This window comes from Notamacropus eugenii, chromosome 4 (assembly GCF_028372415.1).
Source record: "Notamacropus eugenii isolate mMacEug1 chromosome 4, mMacEug1.pri_v2, whole genome shotgun sequence".
NCBI lineage: Eukaryota > Metazoa > Chordata > Mammalia > Diprotodontia > Macropodidae > Notamacropus > Notamacropus eugenii.
Genome location: NC_092875.1, coordinates 147,944,518 through 147,949,927, shown reverse-complemented (window position 1 = coordinate 147,949,927; position 5,410 = coordinate 147,944,518). Strand labels below are relative to the sequence as shown.

The window sequence follows — 5,410 nt, the reverse complement described above, 5'->3', positions numbered from 1 at the left end:
GGAGGGTGGAGGTTCTGTCTCAGGAGTTTCACATGCTTAAGGCTGGGCTCTCACTCCAGTTCTGTCTCAGAGCCCCCACCTGCACCCCTCCCCCCTCCTTCTTTCCCAGGGCCTTGGGGCAAGCTATACACTCTGGGGGCCTCATTTCCCTCTGCCAGGAAATTCAGCTAGCTCCTCATAATGATCAGCCTCACCAGGGTTCTGTGGTGATTATGACAAGGCGAAGAAGGGTTCTGGGAGCATCACATCTGAAAGGTGCTATTTTAAGTGCCAAGTATGTTGTCTCTCTGGCACATATCTTCTCTCTCCCACTTTTAGAGAAGGAGAGGGAAAGATAGAATTGGGGGAGGGGGAGGGAGAGAAACAGAGGGACGGAAACAGAGACAGAGTGAAAGAGAGAGAGAGGACAAGGCGAAAGAGGAAAGAGAGAAGGAGAAAGAGAGCAGAGAGAAGGAAGGAGGGAAGGAAAAAGGAGGAGAGACAGAGACATGGAGTGAAAGAGAGAAGGGGGAGAGAGAAAGGAGAAAGATAGAAGTAGAGAAAAGGAGAAAGGGATGAGAGAGAAGGAAGGAGAAAGAGGCAAGGAAATAGAGAGAAGGAAAAAAGGAGGAGAAAGGAGGAAAGAGGGAGGCAAACAGAGAGAGAGAAACAGAGAGACCAAGAAGAGATAGAGGACAAAGGGGGAGGGAGCAGCGCACAGTTTGAGCAGAAAGATGGCTGGAGAGGAAGCTTACTCACTTAGGGAAGGTGGGGCCCAGTCAGTGCAGTCTGCCATAAGTTGTCATGGATCTTTTGGGGTCTCTCTGGCGTACTTAGGTGAGTATTTTCATTCCAATGATGCTTTGTTTTTCATTTCAAGAGGTTCTGACAAACCCTAGACCCAACAAGGGCAGATCAATAATTTGAATCCACCTCTTCTCAGGATTGAATTTCACCTACTAATGTGCTGCTTAATCACACGGTAGTTAGGCCTTCATGGATCATGCTACAACTCCCTTTTGGACTGTGTTTAACCACATCATTTTCAGATAAGCAAGTTCTTCTGGCCTAAGTCTGCATCAAGACAAGATCATATTTTTGTGTGAAGAACTTAATAACCTTAGATTTCTTTTTGTCCCCTACAACTCTTTCTTTTTAAATAAATAATTTTTTTTATTGAGGCCTTGCTTTTTATATCCCATTCATTTCTAGAAGTAATCCCATAAAATATTTTTTTCTCCTCGTAACAAAGAAAAATAATTAAGCAAGGACACTCAGCACAGGGATCTTTATTGGCAATATACAAAACATTATGCCTTAATAGTCCCCTACTAATTCATTTTCCCAGTTCTTAGTGCAGTGCCTGGCACACAGTAGGCACTAAATAGAAGCTTGCTTAATTGAATATTAATTGAATTTGCTTGCCCAAGAAGTGTTGCAAATCTTTGGTGTATCTTCCAGAAGTGGGGAGCTACAACACTAGATATTACATGATGAAGGCATTAGAGTTACAGAAGAAAACTCTAGGAGACACCTACCTTTCAAGGTTGTTGTGAAGATTAAATGAGATAATATTTGTTAAAAAATGCTCAGTATAGTGTATGGAATATAGTAGGTGCTATATTAATGCTCATTATCTTCTTCTTTCCCATGTTCTTGCCAACTACCCCACTGATGGTATAGTATTAACTTTAAAAGGCTACAAGCCAAGCCTAAAGTGGAGGGAGAGTTGGTGCATGATTTTTTGTTTGCAGATGATTGTGAACTCAACCCATGGAAAAGATGGCATTTCATCTGGGGATTAAAGGGTGAGTTAGGACTTTAATTCAATTCAGCAAGAATTTAGCAAGCCCCTGCCATGTGTCAAGCATTCTGAGAGAACCTAGGGGTGCACAGAAAAAAAGAAAATAGACCCTGTCTTCAAGGAGTTTATATTCTATTAAGGGGAAAACATATGAATTAGAAAATCAAAACTAAATGTAACATGTGTTGACTCTGACCCCACTGCCTTATGGCCAAGTCTGTTATATATTGCTCTTTCCACTAGAGTTCTCAGATCCTTCCCTGGGATCTGAAGAATCTCAAGGAGTTTGCATTCAAATGGAGGAAGACATCAGAGAAGGGAGTCGAAAAGAGGTGTTGGGGACGTGGAGAAGGTATCAGCTAATGGGAATGATGGTGAAGTCCACAGAGTCATAAACATAGTCAAAAGGGAAATGAAGCACGGACAGCCTGGTCTCAAGATGGATATCCACAGGAAGAGCTCTGCAACAAGAGAAGCAAGGTAAGAAGATCCCAGGAACTGAGAGGAAGTTCCAGGATGAGAAGGTGGCTGAGTCACAGTAGCAAAAATCATCAAGTCAAAAGCATAGCCAAAAGGGGAATAAAGTATGGCCTGGCTATGTTCTATCTTTGTTGAATATCTTTCCCTGTGAGGTAGCTGGTGCCTGGAGGTAGAAAAACCTGAGTTCAAATTCAACCTCAGACACTTACTATCTGTGTGACCCTCAAAAAAACACTTAACCTCTGTTTGCCTCAGTTTCCTTAACTGTAAAATGAGTATAATGATAGCACCTACCTTGCAAGTTTGTGGTGAAGATCAAATGAGATAATATTTGTAAAAAATGTTCAGCATAGTGTGTGGAATATAGTAGGTGCTATGTTAATGCTCCTTACCCTCTTCTTTGCCATGTTCTTGTCAGCCACCCCGCTGATGGCAAAGTATTCAACCTAAAAAGGCTACCAAGGCAAGCCTAAAATGGAGGGAGAATTGGTGCATGATTTTTTTGTTTGCAGATGATTGGGAACCCAGTGCAGCCTCTAAGCTAAGATGCAAGAAAAGTACGGATCAGGTCTCTGCTGCTTGGGCTAATTTTGGCCTAACAAAACACCAAAGAAAAGAAAAGTGCTTCATCAGCCAACAGCACACCACTCATACATGGAACCATCAGTTACAGCAAATGGAGAAGTTTTGAATACTGTGGATAAGTTCATTTACCTTGGCAGAATACTTTCTAAGGATGTACACATTGACAATTAGGTTGATGCACACATTGCCAGAGCTAGCTTAGTATTTAGAAGGCTCTGAAGCAAAGCATGGGAGAAAAGAGGTATTAGAGTGACTACCAAACTGAAGGTGTACAGTGCCACTGTGCTGACCTCATTACTGTATGCCTACGAAACCTGGACAGTGTACCAGTGCCATGCCAGGAAAGTGGATCACTTCATTTGAATTGTCTTAGGAAGATTCTGAAGATCATCTGGCAGGACAAAATACCAGACTGAAATGAGAACTCAGACTGAAGTCCTTTCTCATACTAAACTGCCAAGAATATTGATTGATATTTAAATTTGTATATAATATATATACATATATCATACTACATATCTATTTACATTTATATCACTATAATACTAACCATTCACTATCTCATTTGATTCTTACAATAATAATAATAGCTAATATTTTTATAGCATTTTCTATGTGTCAGGCTGTAATGGTAATCAGAGAGATTAAAGATCTTCTTCCCCCATTACTGGGCCTGCTCATTAAGGGGAGTTTGATTAGGGGAGATTTGTAGGAAGGCCCACACCTTTAGTTAATGAGGCACTGGTTCTCAAGAGTTGTACCCTCTGGCTCTGAATAATGTATAAATACTCTGAGGTGAGGTTTTACTTTGGGACCTACTGATTGCAAACGTTTTGTTTGACCAGAGGAGACTCTGGGCAGCTGCTAAGGAGCCCTCCAGCTTTGAAAACCCAGGTGTTGGTGCTTCTCTCTCTGATAACTATGTATGTGTGGTCAGATAGTTATCTATCTGTTGCTCTATGATGTATGTATTGCTTATGTCAGGCAGCTGGAAGCCCTGTCTGTTGATCTGTATTTCTCTGTATTTTCTCCGAATTTCAGGGTGCTGACTTTTCCCCCTGAACTAAGTGAATGATACATGTGCTTGATTAAAGTGATTATTGACCCCTCAAAAGTTGCCTTTCCTTTTAGAAAAGCACATCTAAGAACCTGTAATAACAGACCTTCCTGTGCATGTCAAGATCCTTACTGTTACATAGGTACCATGCTAAGCACTGGAGACACAAAAAGAAGCAAAAACTGTTCTATCCTAGCCTATCCTATCTCTATCCTCAAGGAGTTTACAATCTAATAGGGGAGACAACATTCAGACAAACATATATAATGCAAGCTATAGCATTCAAACTCTATAGTAGAGTGCAACTCTCTGGACTGGGCTGGACATGTTCAAATGCCAAATGTCAAATGTATTCTTTTTTTTTTTCTCTTGACCCACAGTTTATTGACTCTTGGGTTTATTGGAGGATGGCTTATGATTAGGCAGAGGGGGTGGTACAGAGAGAACAGGGAGGAGGTAGTAGATCTCAAGTTGAAGGATAAATGGCAACAGGGAATCTGGGAAGCTGGTCCCCCAAAAGCACCTGCCATTCCACTCCTTTCTCAGTAATTGCTGCCAACCAGATTACGCCACCACTTGAGCCATCTCACTCCATGGCCAAAGCAAGAGCATTGGCAGTGAACTGAAGACACTGCTTTTCATTCATACCCTCTTGATAGGAGGCATCAACATAGCCTTAGATGTAGGAGCTACCTGAACCCCCAATGGAAAAAGGCTGCCGAACCATCATTCCACCCATGGGTACTGAGTACACCTGGCCCCCCTCATAGGGATCCCAGCCAGCAATGATGATTCCAGCCATGAGATCCTCTCAGTAACCATAACACATCTCCTTGAAGAGGTTAGCAGCTGTGTGGACCAGGGGAGGTTCATTCAGTTCAATGCTGTGGAAGCTTAGCTGATAGGTGACTGCGTTGGCAACAGCCTGGGTGTCAGCAGCTGAACCAGAACGGCAGCAGAAGATCTGGTCATGGATAGGGGTCAACTTGTCTGTAACTCAGTTGGCAATGTAGGACCTGGTGGTTGTTCTTGAGTCAGCTCCAAGGACCAAGCCCCCATCAAACTGCACAGCCATGATGGTTGTCCCAGTGGAGATGCCCTGATCCCCCCAGTCCAGGGCTTGGCCCATGATCCCATAGGCTGGGCCTGAGCATGGTTCACGAGCCCCTACTAAAGCCAAGGCCATTACTCCACGGTTCTAGTGGCGTCCAAATGTATTCTTGACTAAAAGACTATTTTATAGAGAACTCATCCAAGGCAAGTGCTCATATGGTGGTCAGAAGAAGTGATACAAGGACACTCTCAAGTCTCTCTGAAAAACTTTGGAATTGATTTTGAGATATGGGAGACATTGGCACAGGACCACCCAGTATGGCAGGCCCTCATCAAAGAAGATGCTGTGCTCTAAGAGCAAAGCATAATTGAAGTAACTCAAAAGAAATGCAGGATATGCACATTTAGAAAATCCACGCCAAATGCTCACATGGATTATTTGTGCCCAACCT

General features: G+C 42.8%; 1 pseudogene; it reads right to left on the bottom strand.

The window, feature by feature from the left end:
• Positions 1-4,102: 4,102 nt before the first annotated feature.
• Positions 4,103-5,106, bottom strand: LOC140500635 (proteasome subunit beta type-6 pseudogene; annotated as a pseudogene).
• Between the last annotated feature and the right edge of the window lie 304 nt (positions 5,107-5,410).